Here is a 21735-nt window from a genome sequence, read left to right as displayed (position 1 = left end):
GAACAAACATTTAAGGTAATTGCCAAAAGAACCATATTTGAGGAAAAAAATTATGCAGGGAGTTGTTATGATCTGAAATGCAGTCTGAAAGGGTGGTGGAAGAAGATTCAATAATAACTTTCAAAAGTGAATTGTATAAATACTGGAAAAGGAAAATTTTGCAGGGGAGTGAGACTAATTGTGCAGCAAGAGCCGGCACAGACACAATGGGCCAAATGACCTCCCTCTGCACTGTGTGAATTCTGCCCCGTGCACTGGGCAACCAATGGAATCATCACCACAACAATGGCCAGCCTCCCGCCTATCAGGCGCGTCGGGGGAATCACGTGACAAACACATGCCAAGCCCCGCCCATCTATTTAACGTCACGTTGCCGTGATGTCACGTCCGCCAGCGCTGCCTATATATACGGGCTCGGGGGCAGCAGCTCGTTCTTTCGCTGCTGGAGTTGGGCGGATCGGTGAGATGTTTGTTGCAGGAGGCTCCCGGGCCTGGAGGCCTCAGGCGGGGTAAGATAATAGAGCGGGGCCTGGGCCGTAACGTTAAAACTGAGCACGTGTACATGATGACACCTATTTGCTGCGAAATGCTGAATTCACCTTGTGGAGAGCTATCTTGGAGAACTGAGCACTTGCTGACTAACCTTTCCAACATGTTCTCCAGCTAGTTTTGATCAGATATTCACGTTTTGATTATTTTTTCTTTGTAGCACCGGCGAGGCGCCGACCGGATTAGAAGCAAATTGGCGTTGCACCGGGACTGTGTGAATTCTGGACACGGACTGTAACCGTCAAGGTACTAAAACAAATATTCCTGCAGTGATTTTATTTATTTTTGATTATCTGTATTTAGTGGTGAATGGAAACTACCCGCAGACTTCCCAGTCGTAAAGTTAGTTTTCTTTGTCCCAAGCTCTAAGATATTATTTCACCGATACAGCATTGGAAATGTAGGCTCAAGAGGAAAGACACAGTAAACTTTCAGGTGTATTTTTGTGCTCTGATAAGCAATTATACCCAAAATGGTCGCCTGTTTTTTATTGATGCTGTATACCAACCAACATATCAAAACAGATTATCTAGTCTTTATCACATTGCTGTTTGTGGGACCTTGCTGTGTGCAAATTAGCTGCCGTGTTTCCCACATTACAACAGTGACTCCACTTCAAAAGTACTTCATTGGCTGTAAAGCGCTTTGAGACTTGTGGTGGTCATGAAAGGCGCTATATAAATACAAGTCTGTCTTTCCAGTAGTTGCCTTTTGCCAAGATCTTGTAACTAGGTGTAAATGAGTTTTACTGGATAATTGGTAGTCATAATTGTGGGGCATTGTGATAGTCTATATTAATTTCTATATCAGTGGGGTGAGTTTCCTGAAATGTGCCATTGCCACACTTATTACTGTAAAAATGTAAACCATTATGTAAATTATGAAGTGACCTTTTGTAGGTGGCCGTTTCCTTCCCCTCATTTCTCGAGCGGTGCATCTTTCTGTCGTGCAGTCTGGCTCTCGGCTTATGCCACTCTAAGTTGGGCTATTAGGATATTGAGTGGTGGTGGTGGCTCTCCAGATGCACCTGGCTCTGCTTCAGTGTCTAATGGCACAACTAAGATCTTCAGTTTGCTGAGCTTAAATATGAACCCTTTCCTGTTCTATTTCACTGTTTGATAAGGTTATTGTCAAACTAGACTGCCATCACTGAGTTTTTTGTGGGCTGGGTTTGCAGGTGTCACAGAAAAAGGTCATGGTTCTACATGCCAGCTTGTGATAGGGTTTGGGGCAATCTGTTAATAGTTTTAACATGCCTTGTACTTTTTGATAATGAATAATGCGAGGTTTTTCCTGCATTGGTTTAGTAAAGCTTTTTTCTAATTAGTCTTACGTCCTATTTATTTCTGGATTTAAAATTTCATCTGCAGATCTGTGCATAACACCATGAGCAGGTGGAATTGCTGGGGCATTGGAAACACTTGGGAGTTGGTAAGTTTTCTTTTGACCACTTTTATTTATATAGCACCTTTTTAATGTAAAACATCCCAAGGTGCTTCACAGGAGTGTTTCTAAAAAATAAAAATAAAAAAATTTGACATCGAGCCATATAAGGAGTGTCTCAAAGGAGGGGAGAGGTGTGGAGGGAACTCCAGAGCTTAAGACTTAGGCAGCTGAAAGCACGGCTGCCAAGGGTGGAGCGATTAAAGAATGTTCAAGAGGCCAGAATTGGCGGCGTCACGAGTTTTTAGGATTATCGGGCTAGAGGAGATTAGAGATAGGGAGGATCGAGGCTCTGGAGAGATTTGAAAACCAGGATGAGAATTTTAAAAATCGAGCTGTTGCTTAACCAATGCTGCTTAGCTGTTGCCAATGTAAGTCAGTGAGCGCAGGAGTTTGGCAAGTGGGACTTGGTGCAAGTTAGGACATGAGTGGCAGTGTTTTGGATGACCAGTTTATGGAGGGTAGAACTAGGGAGGCCAGCCAGGACTGCGATGGAATAGTTGAGTCTAGAGGTAAAATATAACCTGGTATATTATACTGACCAATAATTTTATACCCAGCTTTATGTAGCAGTTCAAATATGAATTAGAAATGAGCTGGTACAGTATAATGGGCTATAATTTAGGTGTACTATGTTTTTGATTAGTAGCATACAAGTGTTGAACAGGCAAGGGGACCATTGGTCATAGTCATAGAGTAATACAGCACAGATAGAGGCCCTTCGGCCCATCGTGTCCATGCCGGCCATCAAGCCCTGTCTAATCTAATCCCATATTCCAGCATTTGGCCCGTAGCCTTGTATGCTATGGCATTTCAAATGCTCATCCAAATGCTTCTTAAATGTTGAGGGTTTCTGCCTCCACAACCCTTTCAGGCAGTGAGTTCCAGACTCCAACCACCCTCTGGGTGAAAAAGTTCTTTCTCAAATCCCCTCTAAACCTCCCTCCCTTTACCTTGAATCTATGCCCCCTAGTTATTGACCCCTCTACTAAGGGGAAAAGCTCCTCAGCATCCATCCTATCTATGCCCCTCACAATTTTGTACACCTCAATCATGTCCCCCCTCAGCCTCCTCTGCTCCAAGGAAAACAAACCCAATCTGCCCAGTCTCTCTTCATAGCTGAAGCGCTCCAGCCCTGGTAACATCCTGGTGAACCTCCTCTGCACCCTCTCTAACGCGATCACATCTTTCCTGTAGTGTGGCGACCAGAACTGCACACAGTATTCCAGCTGTGGCCTAACCAGTGTTTTATACAGCTCCATCATAACCTCCTTGCTCTTATATTCTATGCCTCGGCTAATGAAGGCAAGTATCCCATATGCCTTTTTTACCACCTGTTCCGCCGCCTTCAGGGATCTGTGTACCTGCACACCCAGATCCCTCTGACCCTCCGTCTTGCCTAGGGTCTTACCATTCATTGTGTATTCCCTTGCCTTGTTAGACCCCCCAAAGTGCATCACCTCGCACTTTTCCGGGTTAAATTCCATTTGCCACTGTTCCGCCCATCTGACCAACCCATCTATATCGTTCTGCAGACTGAGGCTACCCTCCTCGCTATTTACCACCCTACCAATTTTAGTATCATCCGCGAATTTACTGATCATACCCTTTACATTCATATCCAAGTCATTAATGTAGACCACAAACAGCAAGGGACCCAGCACCGATCCCTGTGGTACCCCACTGGCCACAGGTTTCCAGTCACAAAAACAACCTTCGACCATCACCCTCTGCCTTCTGCCACTAAGCCAGTTTTGTATCCAATGTGCCAAGGCACCCTGGATTCCATGGGCTCTTACCTTCTTGACCAGTCTCCTGTGCGGGACTTTATCGAAGGCCTTACTGAAATCCATGTATACCACATCCACTGCGTTACCCTCATCCACACACCTAGTCACCCCCTCAAAAAATTCAATCAAATTAGTCAGACATGATCTTCCCTTGACAAAGCCATGTTGACTATCCCTGATTAATCCTTGCCTCTCCAAGTGGAGACAAATTTTGTCCCTCAGGATTTTTTCCAGTAATTTTCCTACCACTGATGTTAGGCTCACTGGCCTGTAGTTCCCCGGTTTTTCCCTACTACCCTTCTTGAATAATGGTACTACATTAGCGGTTCTCCAGTCCTCTGGCACATCCCCTGTGGCCAGAGAGGTCCTGAATATATGTGTTAGAGCCCCCGCAATCTCCTCCTTTGCCTCACACAGCAGCCTGGGGTACATTTCATCGGGGCCTGGGGATTTATCCATTTTTAGGCCAGCTAAAACCGCCAATACCTCCTCCCTCTCGATGTTAATATGTTCGAGCATATCACAGTCCCCCCGCCCTATTTCTATGTCTACATCGTCCTTCTCCATAGTGAAAACAGATGCAAAAAATTCATTTAGAACCCCTCCTACATCTTCCGGCTCCACACACAGATTGCCACTTTTGTCCCTAATGGGCCCTATTTTTTCCCTAGTTATCCTTTTACCCTTAATATACTTATAAAACATCTTCGGATTTTCCTTTATTTTGCTCGCCAGTGTTATTTCATGGCCCCTCCTTGATCTCCTAATTTCTTTTTTAAGTATCCCCCTGCACTTTTTGTACTCCTCTAGGGCTTCCTCCGTCTTTAGCCTTTTGTATCTACCAAAAGCCCTCCTTTTTTTCCTAATCCATTCCCGTATATCCCCTGACATCCACGGTTCCCTGTGGTTTTTGGAACCACTCTTGACCTTTATGGGAACATGTTGCCCTTGTATGATCTCAATCTCCCTTCTGAAAGCCTCCCATTGCTCCGATGCGGATTTTCCTACAAGTAGCTGATCCCAGTCCATTTTGGCCAGATCCTGCCTTATCCTATTAAAATCGGCCTTCCCCCAATTTAGAACCTTTATTTCCGGCCCATCCCTGTCCTTTTCCATGACCACCTTAAATCTTACCATATTATGGTCACTATCACCAAAGTGCTCACCTACTAGCACTTTTTCCACTTGGCCGGCCACATTCGCTAGAATTAGGTCCAGTACCGCCCCCTCTCTTGTAGGACTTTCTACATGCTGGCTCAAAAAGCTCTCCTGGATGCACTTTAAGAATTCTACACCCTCTGAGCCTTTCACACTTTGACTATCCCAGTTAATATTGGGGAAGTTGAAATCCCCCATTATTATTACCCTATTATTTGCACATTTCTGAGATTTGCCTACATATCTGTTCCTCTATCTCCCCCTGACTGTTTGGAGGCCTATAGTACACTCCCAGCAAAGTGCTTGCCCCCTTTTTGTTTTTAAGCTCCACCCATATGGCCTCATTAGAGGACCCAGCTAATATATCATCCCTCCTTACTGCAGTAATTGACTCCTTAATTAATATTGCGACACCCCCTCCTCTTATACCTCCCCCTCTGTCTCGCCTGAAGATTCTGTACCCTGGAATATTGAGCTGCCAGTCTTGCCCCTCCCTCAACCATGTCTCAGTGATAGCAACAATATCATACTCCCATGTGTTTATCAACACCTTCAGTTCATCCACCTTATTTGCAAGGCTCCTTGCATTAAAATAGATGCCATCCAGCCTTGCCCTTATATATTTGCCCTGCCTACCAAGCTGACTTGTTTTTTCCTCCATAATTGGCAGCACATCCCCCCCTACTTCAGCTCCCCCCTGTATCCCATCCCCCTGCCAAGTTAGTTTAAACCCCCCCCGACAGTGCTAGCAAACCTCCCCGCAAGGATATTTGTCCCGCTCTGGTTCAGGTGCAACCCGTCCGACTTGTACAAGTCCCACCTTTCCCAGAAGCAGGCCCAGTGATCCAGGAAAGTAAAACCCTCCCCCCTACACCAACTCTTTAGCCACGCATTCATCTGCTCTATCCTCCCATTCCTATACTTACTAGCACGTGGCACTGGGAGTAATCCAGAGATTACACCCTTTGAGGTCCTGCCCTTTAATCTGTTACCTAGCTCCCTAAATTCTTGATGCAGGACCTCATCCCTCTTTTTACCTATGTCGTTGGTACCAATGTGGACCACGACCACTGGCTGTTCACCCTCCCCCTCCAGAATGCCCTGCAGCCGCTCAGTGACATCCTTGACCCTGGCACCAGGGAGGCAACAAACCATCCTGGAGTCACGTTTGCGGCCACAGAACCGCCTATCTGTTCCCCTTACTATAGAATCCCCTACCACTATTGCTCTCCCACTCTTTTTCCCCCCCTCCTGGGCAGCAGGAGCACCCCCAGTGCCAGGAAGTTGGCTGCTGCTGCCTTCCCCTGGTGAGTCATCCCCCTCAACAGTATCCAAAGCGGTATACCTGTTTGAAAGGGGGATGTCCGCAGGGGTTCCCTGCACTACCTGCCTGCCTTTGTTGCTCCGCCTGATGGTCACTCCCTGTGCTGCCCTACCCTGAGGCGTGCACAACTCGCTAAACGTGGTATCCACGAGCCTCTCAGCATCGCGCATGCTCCACAACCCATCCACCCGCAGCTCGAGCGCCGCAATGTGGTCTACAAGTAGCTGCAGCTGGATGCATTTCCCGCACACATGGTCGTCAGGGACACTGGCAGCGTCCCTGATTTCCCACATGGAGCAGGAGGAGCAGAACACGGGTCTGAGCTCTCCTGCCATGACTTACTCCTTTAATTAATTTAAAAATTAATTCAATACCCCAGTTACAGGTATACTCTAGGGCGCTTTATTTACCAACTGTCCCACTACACCTTAATCCCGAGAAATTTAACACCACAGAATTCAAGCTTGTACTGAAAAGAGAGAAATACTCACCAACCAATCACTTACGTGCTCCCTGGTGACGTCACACTCTGATTATTTTTTACCTCTCTCCTCTGATGTTGATTTGGTATGCTTCTGCCTTGGCGCCGGTTTTTAAGCCGGGCCTCTGCTCCTCCTCCGCTGCTGCTCTCCCCCGAACTGGTCGGGCCTCTGCTCCTCCTCCGCTGCTGCTCTCCCCCGAACTGGTCGGGCTTCTGCCTTGGCGCCGGTTTTTAAGCCGGGCCTCTGCTCCTCCTCCGCTGCTGCTCTCCCCCGAACTGGTCGGGCTTCTGCCTTGGCGCCGGTTTTTAAGCCGGGCCTCTGCTCCTCCTCCGCTGCTGCTCTCCCCCGAACTGGTCGGGCTTCTGCCTTGGCGCCGGTTTTTAAGCCGGGCCTCTGCTCCTCCTCCGCTGCTGCTCTCCCCCGAACTGGTCGGGCCTCTGCCTTGGCGCCGGTTTTTAAGCCGGGCCTCTGCTCCTCCTCCGCTGCTGCTCTCCCCCGAACTGGTCGGGCCTCTGCCTTGGCGCCGGTTTTTAAGCCGGGCCTCTGCTCCTCCTCCTCCGCTGCTGCTCTCCCCCGAACTGGTCGGGCTTCTGCCTTGGCGCCGGTTTTTAAGCCGGGCCTCTGCTCCTCCTCCGCTGCTGCTCTCCCCCGAACTGGTCGGGCTTCTGCCTTGGTCTATCTTGCTTTCCCACCAGTTTCTTAACTACAAGTCTAAAACTGATGGCCATGACTGCAATTCATCCAGTCTCTTTAAACCTGCCACAGTATGCTGTTCCACAAGCAGGGTTTGTAATCTGCATTGTCAAGTAACCCAGTCTTCTCATGATAACTTTGTTCAGTTCTGCTACTGAATTTAAGTGATACCATCGTAATCTGAAGAAGACTTGGAAGAGTTAAAGCCTAATGGGGAACCTGAGACTGGAATTCTAACTGCTTATGCAACTTTGTCCAGTGCCTTATGCTGAACCTGTCAATTCCTCTGGGTGCTCCGGTTTCCTCCCACAGTCCAAAGATGTGCGGTTTAGGTTAATTGGCTATGATAAAATTGACCTAGTGTTAGGGGGATTAAATACGTGGGGTTACAGGGATAGGGTGGGATATGTGTTGGTGTGGGGGTTACGGGCTCGATGGGCCGAAATGACCTCTATCTGCACACTGGGGTTTCTGTGAATTGGGCTATTATCTTGTAACTCACTCATTTCCACCTCTTTTTTTGATAGAATTAACAAATTCCATCTGGAATAGTATTAGCAATGAACTAATGTTGTTGCCGTCCCCCAACAACAACTTGCATTTGGATCGTGCCTTTAATGCAGGGCACTTCAGTGTATCACTTGGCATCAAGCTCTCCACTCGAGTGGCAAGGGCCAGTTGTAGACTAAGGCTTTAGAATGTGGTCACTGCAGCTTCAGTACTTGGACCAGTATGAATTTTCCACAAACCAGCCATCCTTGTGGCCCAAGTTGCAGTTTGGTGATGTGCTCATGATTTGGGTTGATTGCCCACATTCACACCATGTGGACCTGGCAACTGGTTGGCTGACCTAACCGGCTGATTGGTTAATAGCTCGATCAATTTATACCAATCATGAGCTATTAACAACATTCAGTGCATTTTCCATGACCGTGTATCTTATTGTTTGCCTTTGTATACTTGTATTAGACTTTTGATGAAGACATTCTTAATGAAGTGAGAGAAAACCCAGAAGTGTGAATGCAGAGCCAGAGGTCCATCTTCTGCAAAAACGCTTACAATGGAGAAATCTCCATGGTGAGTAACTGCTGCCTTTCTATAGGTAGCTAAGTATCTAAAACAAATGTCAATATCTGTTGAATGTAAATCTCATCAAATGTAAATCTCATCAAATACAAAGATGCACTGTGCCTAGTCATGATCAACCATTTCCTAATCTAATGATGACAACATTATCCAGTTCTGCTACTGAAGTATAATGATGCTACTCTAGTAACCTGAAGACTTGGAAATGGTTGCCAAATGTGAATTAAGTAGTGTTTAAATGCTAATTGAGCTGTTACAGGAAACTTTGGTTTGTCTACCGGCTTTTTTTTCCCCCAACAGTCAGGCTCTGGAAAGTCTTTCTGAAGCTACAGAGACGCTTCCAAGGTACGGGCTGACTGTTTAGAAGCTGTTGCTAAGCAAGTGTGTTTGTTGCCAGATACGGAGCTGCAAATCTCCGTATGCTTCAACATTAACGCTGGTATATCCGGCAGTTTTGATAGATCGGCAACAGCTCGGTGCCGGATATAACAAAGTTTCCTGTACCTGGGAACATGAGAATTACTAGCTTGAAAAAAGCACATCCATTCAGTTTGCCCCTGGTAGTCATATCATATGAAGATACTGAATTGTTGACTAATCACTCTTTGATTAGTCTACAACAGGCCCAGACATGAGGTGAGAAAAACCCACTAGTGGTGGAAAGCTTTGTGAACCATAGCCCTCTGTTCCTCCCAAGCATGCTACACATCACCATGTCATTTCTCATTGTTCATGTATTGTAACCCAAAATATTATTTTGTTGTCCTAAGTGGATATAGTGTTGGTGGAACTGCAGAATATGATTTTCACACCAGGCCCATAATTTGAGGTTACTTTAGCATTGTAATGGGAGTATTTACATGAGCAATACTGTCAATTAATATTCAGATAAATGTAAAAATTGCTCAATTTCTGAATTTGCTATATTGTATTGATGGGCTTTTTTCCCTTCCAGCTTGTACATTATCAAGGATTAACCCATGGCTCAGAGCAGAGCTAACATCCACTGAGGAAACTGGAGTTAGATGATCAGTACTGATAATTCTGCAGTGTATTTTGGAAGTGGTTTAATAAAACATTTTCCACTTAAATTTGTCTGGTTATTTAACAGTAGTCTACTGTGAAATGTAATAAGAGCATGAGAACATAAGAATTAGGAGTAGGCCATACGGCCCCTCGAGCCTGCTCTGCCATTCAGTAAGATCATGGCTGATCTTCGATCTGAACTCCACTTTCCCACACTATCCCCCATATCCTTTGATTCCCGTAGAGTCCAAACATCTATCGCTCAGCCCTGAATACACTCGATTTAGCATCTCCAGCCTTTTGGGGCAGAGAATTCCAAAGGATCACAACCCTGAGTGAAGAAATTCCTCCTCATCGTCTTAAATGGCTAACCCCTTATCCTGAGACTATGCCCTAGTTCTGGACTTTACAGCCAGGGGAAACGATCTCTCTGCATCTATCCTGTCAATCCTCCTCAGTCTGTTTCAATGAGATCACCTCTCATTCTTCTAAACTCGAGTATAGGCTCAATCTCTCCTCCTAGAACAACCCGCTCATCCCAGGAATCAATCTAGTGAACCTTTGTTGCACTACCTCTACGGTAAGTATATCCTTGGATAAGGAGACCGGAACTCCACAGTACTCCAGCTGTGGCCTCACCAAAGCCCTGTACCAGAGCAAGACTTCCTTACTCTTGTACTTCATTCCCCTTGCAATAAAGGCCAACATGCCATTTGCCTTCATTGCTTGCTGTACCTGCAAGCTAACTCTGTTTCTTGTACTAGGACACCTAACTCCAACATTTAATAGTTTCTCACCATTTCAAAATATATGCTGTTTTCCTACCAAAGTGAATAACATAATTTCCCCACATTATACTCCATCTGCTACCTTATTGCCCACTCACTTAACCTGTCCCTTTGCAAGCTCTGTCCTTGCAGCTTACTTGGTCCCTTCATCTAAGTCATTAATATACATAGTGATTATCTGCACAAACATCTTTGCAGGTGCATGTGTGCACCTCATTCCCTTCTGCACATGTGCAATTGTGGCCTGCAGTAGGCCACACTTTCCTCCGCTCTGGGAGAAGGTCACTGGATCGGTGCTGGTAAGGGAGGGGGAGAGAAAAGAGAATCTGAGGAGGGGGGGAGAGATGAGGTAAGTGAGGAGGGGAGGTTAAGAATTGGGTGGGGGGTGGTGGAGGTGCAAAGAATGATTCAGGTCAGGAGGAAGATGAAAGAAGACGTGATCCAGATGGTAAGACGGATCAAGCTATTTCAACCCACCCCCATTACGTCCACACCAGGTTTCTTGGAAAGCTTGGTGCATATGTGACAAGTTACATCATTGGACTGGATGAAATCCGGAGGTCATTACACTCGCTTCACATCAGTCATAATGGTACAGAAGGAGGCCATTCGGCCCATCGATTCCATGCCAGCTCTGCAGAGCAATCCAGTCAGTCCTATTCCCCTGCTGTAGCCCTGCAGGTTTATTTCCCTCAAATGCCTATCCAGTCTCGCCTTGAAAACATTGAGTCTTGTCTGCTTCGACCACTTCCGTCGGCAGCGAGTTCCAGGTCCTCGCCACTCCCTGCGTAAAAAAGTTTTTCCTCACATTCCCCCCCTCGTATCTCTTGCCCAAAACGCAGCTTTGGGAGGCCAGAGGATTGGGAAATTTTTAAAAACCAGCAAAGGATGACAAAAAATAATGATTTATGAGAGTAAACTGGCAAGAAATATTAAAACATAGTAAAAGCTTCATACAGGTATATGAAAAGGGAGAGAGTAGCTAAAGTAAATGTTAGTCCCTTAGAGGATAAGAATGGCAGAGACTGAACAAATATTTTGCATCTGTCTTCACGGTAGAAGACACTAACAACATCCCAATAATGGATAATCAAGGGGCTACAGGGAGGGGGGGGAACTAAAGACAATCCCAGGGTGTTTAAAGAAGTGGCTGCAGAGATAGTGGATGCATTGGTTGCAATATACCAAAATTCCCTGGACTTTGGAGAGGTCCCAGCAGATTGGAAAACTATAGACCAGTTAGCCTAACCTCTGTCATTGGGAAAATACTGAAGTCCTTCATTAAGGAAGCAGTAGCAGGACATTTGGAAAATCATAATGCAGTCAAGCAGAGTCAGCATAATTTTATGAAAGGGAAATCATGTTTAACAAATTTGCTGGAGTTCTTTGAGGATGTAACGAGCAGAGTAGATAGGTGAGCCAGTGGATGTGTATTTGGATTTCCAGAAGGCATTCGATAAGGTGCCACATAAAAGGTTACTGCATAAGATAAGAGCTCACGGAGTTGGGGGTAATATATTAGCATGGATAGAGAATTGGCTAACTAACAAAGCAGAGTTGGGATAAATGGGTCATTTTTCGGTTGGCAAATGGTAACTAGTGGGGTGCCACAGGGATCGGTGCTGGGGTTTCAACTATTTACAATCTACATTAATGACTTGGATGAAGGGACCGAATGTAATGTAGCCAAGTTTGCGGATGATACAAAAATGGGTGGGAAAGCAAGTTGTGCAGAGGACTCAAGAATCTGCAAAGGGATATAGACAGGCTAAGTGAGTGGGCAAACATTTGGCAGATGGAGTATAATGTAGGAAAGTGCAAGGTTATCCACTTTGGCAGGAAAAATAAAGCAAATTATTATTTAAATAGAGATTACTAAATGCTACAGTTCAGAGAGACCTGAGGGTCCTTGTGCATGAAACACAAAAAGTTAGCATGCAGGTACAGCAAGTAATCAAAAAGGCAAATGGAATGTTGGCCTTTATTTCAAGGGGGTTGGAGTATAAAAACAGGGAAGTCCTGCTACAACTGTACAGGGTATTGGTGAGACCACACCTGGCGTACTGCGTACAGTTTTGGTCTCCTTATTTAAGGAAGGATATACTTGCATTAGAGGCAGTTCAGAGACGATTCACTAGGTTAATTCCAGAGATGAGGGGGTTGACTTAGAAAGGCAGGTTGGGCATATACTCACTGGAATTTATAAGAATGAGAGGTGATCTTATTGAAACATATAAGATACTGAGGGGGCTCGACAAGGTGGATGCAGAGAGGATGTTTCCCCTCCTGGGGAAATCTAAAACTCGGGGGCAGAGTTTCAGGATAAAGGGTCGCTCTTTTAGAACTGAGATGAGGAATTTCTTCTCTGAGGGTCGTAAATCTGGAATTCTCTGCCCCAGAGAGCTGTGGAGGCTGGGTCATTAAATACATTTAAGGTGCAGATAGACAGATTTTTGCAAGATAAGGGTTATGGGGAGCGGGCAGGGAAGTGGCTTTGAGCTCAAGATCAGCCATGATCTTATTGAATGGAGGAGAAGGCTCGAGGGGCCAAGTGGCCTATTCCTGCTCCTATTTCTTATGTTTTTAAATCTGTGTCCCCTAGTTCTTGTACCATCAACTAGTGGGAACAGCCTTTCCCCATCTAGCCTATCCAAACCCGTCATAATCTTGTACACTTCTATCATATCACCCCTCAACCTCCTTTGCTTTAATGAAAACAAATCCTGCTTCTCCAACCTGTCCTTGTAGCTAAGATTCCCCAGCCCCAGAACCATTCTGATAAATCTCCTCTGCACCCTCTCAAGGGCCTTCACATCCTTCCTAAAGTGTGGTGACCAGAACTGGATGCAATACTCCAGTTGTGGCCTAACCAGCGCTTTATAAAGGTTCAGCATAACTTCTCTACTTTTGTACTCAATACCTCTACTTATGAAACCCAAGATCCCATATGCTTTGCTAACCACTCTCTCAATATGTCCTGCCACCTTCAGGGACCTATGCACATTAACGCCCAGGTCCCTCTGTCCCTGCACACTCTAAAACTGTGCCATTAAGTATGTATCGCCTCTCCCTGTTCCCTCTGCCAAAATGCATCATCTCACACTTCTCTGTATTAAATTCCATCTGCCACTTGTCTGCCCATTCTGCTAGCCTTTCTATGTCCTGTTGCAGTCGATTGGTATCATCTTCACTGTTTGCCACACCCCCAAGTTTGGTGTCATCGGCAAATTTAGAAATTCTACTTTGTATTTCCGATATCCAGGTCATTTATATATATATCAAAAAAAGCAGTGGTCCCATCACTGACCCTTGGGCAACACCACTATCTACCATCCTCCAGTCTGAAAAGCAGCCATTTACCACAACTTGCTGTTTTCTGTCCTTAAGCCAATTTCTTATCTAAGCTGCCACTGACCCACCTATTCCATGAGCCTCAATTATATTAACCAGCCTTCTATGTGGTACTTTGTTAAGCGCCTTCCTAAAATCCATGTAGAAAACATCGATTGCATTCCCTTCATCGGTCATCCCTGTTACTTCATCAAAAACTTCAATTAGATTAGTCAAACATGATCTGCCTTTTACAAATCTGTGTTGGCTCTCCTTAATTAGTTTAAATCTCTCTAAGTGCCCGTTATTTTTTTCCTTGATTATTATTTCTAAATCTTTACTCACCACTGATGTTAAACTGACCGGCCTGCCTGTAGTTACTAGGATTGTCCTTACACCCTTTCTTGAACAATGGTGTCACATTTGCCACTTTCCAATCCTCAGGCACCTCCCCCGTGTGGTAAACCACTGTTATACCTGTCTGTAGAGGTATGTGTATTCCACTAGGTACAGGTCTGGACATGCCTCGGCTGACTCCTCCCACTATTCCAGGTATATAAGTGACTACCTCCCAGTCCCTTAGTATTCTGGACGGGTCGACCACTCGAGACTAGACCTTCATTCTTTAGTTAATAAAAGCCTGGTTGTTACTCGCTCAACCTCAGTCTTTTGAGTAATTGATGGCGCATCACCCCGCATTTAGGGAAGATTGAAAAATTATGGCAAGCCCTTCCGCTATCTCCTCCCCCAAATCCCTTAGCAATCTGGGATGCAAGCCATCTGGACCAGGCGACTTATCCACTCTAAGCATACCCAGCCTTTCTAGTACACCCTGTCTATCAATTTTCACCCCTTCCATTGCTTCTACCTTTTCCACTGCTACTGATATTTTGTCAGCATCCACCTCCTTAGTAAACACCGATACAAAGTACTCGAGTATTCTAGCCTTGCCCTGCGCCTCTAAGCATATATCACCTTCTTTGTCGCTAATAGGCCTCTTACTACCCACTTACTGTTTACATGCTGGTAGAAGATTTTTAGGTTCCCTTTTATGTTAACCGCCATTCTACTCTCATATTCTCTCTTTGCCAAACTTATTTTCAGCTTCACTTCCCCTCTCAACTGATTGTATTTGGTCTGGTTCTCCCTTGAAGAATTCACCTGACATGCATCATACACCCTCTTTTTTTGTTTCATCATCTTCTCTATTTCCCTCGTCATCCAAGGAGCCCTTACTTTGGTTCCCTTACCCTTCCCTCTTGTTGGAATGTACTTAGCCTGTATTGGAACATCGCCTCCTTAAAGATCACCCATTGTTCCATTACAGTTTTTCCTGTCAGCCTTTGGTTCCATTTTACCCTGGCTAGATCCTTTCGCATCCCATTGAAGTTAGCCCTATTCCAGTTTAGAAGTTCCACTCTAGATTGTTCCTTGCTCCTCTCCATTGCTAATCTAAATCTTATGATACGATGATCACTCGTACCCAAGTGTTCTCCCACAGACACTTGGTCGACCTGGCCCACCTCATTCCCCAGCACCAGATCCAGCAATGTCTCCTTTCTAGTTCGGCCAAGAACATATTGGTCAAGGAAATTCTCCTGAACACATTTCAGAAATTTCCCCCCCCCCTCTTTTACCTTTACCCTAGCATTGTCCCAATCAATATTTGGGTAATTAAAGTCCCCCAATATCACCACACTATAGCTCTTGCATACCTCTGCGATTTCCCTGCAGATTTGCTCCTCTACCTCCCTCTTACTATTTGGAGGCCTATAGAATACCCACAATAGCGTGATCATACCCTTTTTGCTCCTCAACTCTAACCAAATGGATTCTGTCCTTGTCCCCTCAAGAACAGCCTCCCTTTCCAACACTACAATGTCTTCCTGAATCAGCACTGCCACCCCACCTCCCTTTTTTCCTTCCCTATCTTTTCTGAACACCTTGTACCCTTGAATATTAAGTGCTCAGTCCTCACCCTTTTTAAGCCACATTTCCATTATTGCCACAATATCATTTTGCCACATGACTAATTGTACTTGTAGCTCACCAATATTATTCACCACACTTTGTGCGTTTATGTACATGCATTCTAAACCCATTTTTGAATTTTTCGGAGTCTTTCTTAGTCTGCTCCTATCTAATATGGTACTACTTCCGCCTCTAGTACTTTCTTCTCTACTACTATCGAACACACTCACTCTTTCATGCACCTTATTCCTCTTTTCTACTCCTATATGTTGGTGCCCATCATATCCAATAAACCTGTTAATCTGTGACCCACACACAATGCCCCATCTATGGGGGGGGGGGGGGGGGAAAGAACTTGGTGGGGGAGGTGAAGGCCAGACCCTTGGGCAGGGGAGAAAGTCAGGAACTTGTGTCGGGGGGGGGGGAGGTGGAGAGAAAGCCAGGCCCTTGGGCAGGGGGAGAAGGTCAGGAACTTGTGTGTGGGGGGGGGGGGGGAGAAGGTCAGAAACTTGAGCCGGGGGAGGTCAGGAACTTGGCGGGGGAGGGGGGAGGTCAGGCACTTGGTGGGGGAGGGAGGAGGCCAGGCACTTGGGCAGGGGGAGAAGGTCAGGAACTTGGGGTGGGGGGAAGGGCAAGGTCAGGAAATTGTTGGGGAGTGAAAAGGTCAAAAACTCCAGGGGTGGGAGGAAGGTTAGGAACTTGTTTGGGGGGGGGTGGTGGGAGGAGGTCTTAACCTGTGAGGGTGAGCCCTGTCCAATGTGAGCTCTGTTCTGTCTGGAGACTGGCAATCAGAATGGCTCAAATTACACTTTGTAAAGTAATTGATTACTTAGGCATGCAGGAACTAATTACACATTCCAGAGAAACTGCTGGGTGTGTCTTGTCCTCCAAGGTGACCAATCAGAAATCTGGTGTTGGAAATAAACATAACCATTATTATAGATTGTAAATAGCTGAGGCCCAAGCACTGATCCTTGTTGCACCCTACTAGTTACAGCCTGCCGACCTGAAAATGACCCATTTATCTCTACTCTCTGTTTTCTGTCCGTTAACCAATCCTCGATCTATGCTACTATATTACCTCCAACCCCATGATCCCTTATCTTGTGTAACAACCTTTTACGTGGTACCTTATCGAATGCCTTTTGGAAATCCAAATATACTACATCCACTGGTTTCCCTTTATCGACCCTGTTAGTTACATCCTCAAAAAACGCAAAAAATATTGTCAAATTTATGTTGGCTCTGCCTAATCACATTATGATTTTCTAAGTTCTCTTACCACTTCCTTAATAATGGATTCCAGCATTTTCCTGATGACTGATGTCAGGCTAACTGGCCCATAGTTCCCTGTTTTCTCTCTTCCCTCCTTTCTTGAATAGCAGAGTTACATTTGCTTCATAATGAACTTCACATTCATGTTTAAAGACTCATTTACATTTCTGAATTTCAGTTGGTTAAGGGCTAAGCTTTAACTTAAAAGATTGGACACTTGCAGTTTGAGTCAACTTTTTATTTTTTCAACAATGATTTGATATACCTATCAATTCATCCAATGAAAAGCGACGAGTTAAGAAAGTAACTATAGGTTTTTATTGGCTAAATAACAGAGCCCACCCTCGTGGGTGATCGGATACAACAAGGAGGAATGCCAGCCAGTCGACTACCTTTATACCTGGGCAGGTAGGTGGAGTCATGGGCGGAGTCAGCAGTGGTCAGCCCAGGTATAACAGCGTGACAAGAGGCGACCTCGTATAGTGATACAACAGTGTGAACAGTGATAACCATAGAGTAACGATATAACAGTGATAACTATAGTGTAACGATAGTGAACGATAAAAGTGGTTTACCACATTCACCCCTTGTTTAGATTTGAGTCCGGCGGGGTGAAGTGTACTACCAGTTCTGGTATGTCAGTCTGTCCGGAGGCCTCGTAAGCCTTTCTGATCGTCGCAGCGGCGGTGTTGCATTATCCGGTGTTAATGCTGGTGTCTGCGTGGTCGGCGAAGGCTCGTGGGGTTCCGGCATGCCGTCTACCTTGGCTGGAATTGGGGGTGTGGTGGGGGGGGGTGAAGGTGGTGTCTCCGGAGTGCCCGAGGGTGCGAGGTCTCGTAAGGAGACTGTGTCCTCCCGCCCGTCTGGGTATGCCACATAGGCGTACTGGGGGTTGGCGTGCAGGAGGTCCACCCTCTCGACCAGGGGGTCCGTTTTATGGGCCCTCACGTGCTTTCGCAGCAAGACGGGCCCCGGAGAGGTCAGCCAGGTTGGTAGCGTGGTTCCCGTAGTCGACTTCCTGGGGAAAACAAACATTCGTTCATGGGGGGTGGCGTTGATGGCAGTGCAAAGTAGTGACCGGGTGGAATGCAGCGCTGCCGGGAGGACTTCCTGCCAGCGGGAGGTTGGGAGGCCCTTAGACTTTAAGGCTAAGAGGACGGCCTTCCATACCGTCGCGTTCTCTCTTTCCACCTGGCCGTTCCCTCGGGGGTTGTAGCTGGTGGTCCTGCTTGCAGCAATACCTCTCGCTAGTAGGAACTGACGGAGTTCCTCGCTCATGAAGGAGGAGCCCCGGTCACTATGTATATAGTTTGGGAACCCGAACAAGGCGAAGAGGTCGTTCAGGCATTTAATGACCGTGGTACTGGTCATGTCTGGGCAGGGGAAGGCAAAGGGGAAACGGGAGTACTCATCAACAATGTTGAGGAAGTACACATTACGGTCAGAGGACGGGAGGGGCCCCTTAAAGTCGATGCTCAGGCGCTCGAAGGGGCGGGTGGCCTTGATCAGGCTTGCTCTGTCCGGCCTAAAGAAGTGCGGTTTGCACTCGGCACAGGTCTGGCAGTTCCTGGTCATGGTCCTGACCTCCTCGATGGAGTAGGGCAGGTTGCGGGCCTTAATGAAGTGGTAAAGTCTGGTGACCCCGGGGTGGCAGAGGTCGTTATGGAGGGTCTGAAGTCTATCACTTTGCGCGCTGGCGCATGTAATTCGTGACAGAGCATCGGGGGGTTCGTTCAGCTTACCTGGCCGGTACAAGATATCATAATCATAGGTGGAGAGCTCGATTCTCCACCTCAAGATCTTGTCATTCTTGATTTTGCCCCTCAGCTTGTTATTAAACATAAAAGCGACCGAACGTTGGTCGGTGAGGAGGGTAAATCGTTTGCCTGCCAGGTAGTGCCTCCAGCGTCGTACCGCCTCCACAATCGCCTGGGCCTCCTTCTCGACCGACGAGTGTCGGATCTCAGGGCCCTGTAGGGTCCTTGAGAAGAAGGCCACCGGTCTCCCCTCCTGGTTAAGGGTGGCGGCTAGGGCGAAGTCGGATGCATCGCTCTTGACTTGGAAGGGGATGGACTCATCCACTGCGTGCATTGTGGCCTTGGCAATGTCTCCCTTAATGAGGGAGAAGGCTGCGCACGCTTCCTCCGTAAGGGGGAAGGATGTGGACTTCATGAGGGGTCTGGCTTTGTCCGCATAATTGGGCACCCATTGGGCATAGTAGGCGAAGAGCCCCAGGGTTCTCTTCAGTGCCTTTGGACAGTGGGGGAGGGGTAGCTCCATGAGGGGGCGCATTCTTTCGGGGTCGGGGCCGATGACTCCGTTCTCTACTACACAGCCGAGGATGGCAAGGCGCGAGGTGTTAAACACACATTTATCCTTATTGTAGGTGAGGTTCAGCCGTTGGGCCGTACGGAGGAATCTCTCCAGATTAACATCGTGGTCCTGCCGGTCGCGGCCGCAGATGGTGACGTTATCTAGATAGGGGAACGTGGCGTGCAGCCCGTTCTGGTCAACCATCCGGTCCATCTCCCTTTGGAAGACCGAAACCCCGTTGGTGACGCCGAAGGGAACCCTAAGGAAGTGGTAGAGGCGGCCGTTCGCCTCGAAGGCTGTATACTGGCGGTCCTCAGGGCGGATAGGGAGTTGGTGATAGGCCGACTTAAGGTCGATGGTGGAGAATACCCGGTACTGCGCAATCTGATTGACCATATCAGATATGCGGGGAAGGGGGTATGCGTCCAGCTGGGTGTACCTGTTTATGGTCTGGCTGTAGTCGATGACCAGGCGGTTTTTATTGCCGGTCTTAACGACCACGACCTGGGCACGCCAGGGGCTGGTGCTCCCCTCGATGATGCCCTCCTTCAGGAGACGCTGCACCTCAGAGCTAATGAAAGCTCTGTCCCCGACGCTGTACCGCCTGCTCTTGGTAGCGACAGGTTTACAGTCGGGGGTGAGGTTAGCGAACAGGGAAGGTGGCGGGACCTTGAGGGTGGATAGGCCGCAGGTGTTACGCGGTGGGTGGTTTAAAATCTGCTGGTTGTCGACAATGAGTGGGGGGAGGGGTCCGCCGTATGCTAGCGTGACGCTTTGGAGGTGGGATTGGAAGTTAGGCCTAGTAGGACGGCAGCGCATAGCTGGGGCAGGACGAGGAGTTTAAAATTTTTATACTCCGTACCCTTAACCGACAGGGTCACAACGCAGTAGCCGCTGATGTCTGTGGCGTGTGACCTCGATGCCATCGAGATCCGGTTGCGCGTTGGCAGGACAGGGAGGGAGTAGTGGCTCACCGTGTCTGGGTGGATGAAGCTCTCCGTGCTTCCGCTGTCGAACAGGCAGGTCGTGGCGTGGCCGTTTACTTTGATGTCCATCATCGACTTGGACAGGTGATGCGGGCGGGCCTGGTCCAGTGTGACGGAGGCTAGTGTATAGCTGAGCGAGTTGTTGTAGTCTGCGGTTGAGGCGGTAGTCGGGTCTAGAGGCACGGTGGCGGTCGGGCGTGGTGGGTAAAATGGCGTCTCCCACGAGGTTGGACAAAATGGCGGAGAAGATGGCTGCCCCCATAACTCACATGAGGCACTGCTGGTGTCGGTTGCCTGGATCAAAGATGGCCGCCCCCATGACTCACGTGTGGGGATGCTGGCCTCTGTGGTCTTGATGGAAGATGGCCGCCCCCACAGCTCGCATGAGGCACTGCTGGCCTCTGATGACCCACCTCTGCAGGCCTTGGCGAAGTGGCCTTTCTTCATGCAGTTTGAGCAGGTAGAGTTCCTGGCTGGGCAGCGCGCCCTCGGGTGTTTCGCCTGGCCGCAGAAGAAGCAGCCGGCGGCCCGATCGCGGGGGTCAGAGGTCGCAGCCGGTACCGGGGGTGGCGGTCCCGATCGGGTCCGGGACGCCGACGCTGAGGTAGGTCCCGGGGGGGGTGCTGCGGGGGGTATTGGGGTCGGTCCCGAGTCCCAGGGTCGCAGGTTACAGTACCTTGAGTATGCCTCGAGGTCCCGATGGGCCACTTCTAGGGAGCGAGCGAGGGCTGCAGCTTTGTCCAGGTCGAGGTCCTTTGCTTCCAGTAGTCTTTGCCGTGAGTAGTCGGACCGCAGGCCTTTCACGAAGGCATCGCGGACATTGTCTTCAGTATTTTCTGCCGCCGTTACCGCTTTAAAGTTACAGTCTCTGCCGAGTGCTTGCAGCACCTGTAAAAATTCATCCACGGTCTCTCCTGGCTGTTGCGGGCGGGATCTTAGGAGGTGTCTGGCATACATGGAATTTACCGGGCTCAGGTATTGTCTTTTCAGCCGGTTGATGGCGTCCTCGTATGTTTTAAGGTCCCGGATGAGTGCGAATACTTTAGGGCTCAGTTGGGCGGTCAGAACTCTTAGCTTGGATCTCTGAGGCACGCCGGATTCTCCCAGGTAGGACTCGAAACAGCTCAGCCAGTGTTCGAAGTCGAGGGCTGAGTTTGCTGCCTGTGGGTTTAGATCCAGGTACGGTGGTCTGAGGGCTCGCAGCCAAGCTGGCTGCTGTGGCTGTTGTAGCTCGGCGTCTGGCTGGTCGTTTTGCTGCTCGCTTTGCTGCTCAGGGAACGACATTTTAAAATTTAGCCAATAAAATTGATATACCTATCAATTCATCCAATGAAAAGCGACGAGTTAAGAAAGTAACTATAGGTTTTTATTGGCTAAATAACAGAGCCCACCCTCGTGGGTGATCGGATACAACAAGGAAGAATACCAGCCAGTCGACTACCTTTATACCTGGGCAGGTAGGTGGAGTCATGGGCGGAGTCAGCAGTGGTCAGCCCAGGTATAACAGCGTGACAAGAGGCG

General features: G+C 47.8%; 1 long non-coding RNA gene and 2 other non-coding genes across 3 annotated transcripts; all 3 read left to right on the top strand.

The window, feature by feature from the left end:
- The first annotated feature begins 400 nt into the window (after positions 1-400).
- On the top strand, positions 401-9616 carry LOC147122224 (uncharacterized). The gene is made up of 5 exons (XR_015077711.1): positions 401-509; positions 710-795; positions 1920-1980; positions 8409-8516; positions 9481-9616. It is a non-coding gene; the product is annotated as an uncharacterized LOC147122224 (long non-coding RNA).
- Positions 558-636, top strand: LOC147122226 (small nucleolar RNA SNORD55/SNORD39). Its single transcript, XR_015077758.1, has one exon. It is a non-coding gene; the product is annotated as a small nucleolar RNA SNORD55/SNORD39 (small nucleolar RNA).
- Positions 7563-7628, top strand: LOC147122225 (small nucleolar RNA SNORD38). Its single transcript, XR_015077763.1, has one exon. It is a non-coding gene; the product is annotated as a small nucleolar RNA SNORD38 (small nucleolar RNA).
- Positions 9617-21735: the final 12119 nt, after the last annotated feature.

This window comes from Somniosus microcephalus, chromosome 3 (genome assembly GCF_052327205.1).
Source record: "Somniosus microcephalus isolate GS21.2 chromosome 3, FLI_Smic_1.0, whole genome shotgun sequence".
Taxonomy (NCBI): Eukaryota; Metazoa; Chordata; class Chondrichthyes; order Squaliformes; family Somniosidae; genus Somniosus; species Somniosus microcephalus.
This window is presented reverse-complemented; position numbering and strand designations above follow the sequence as displayed.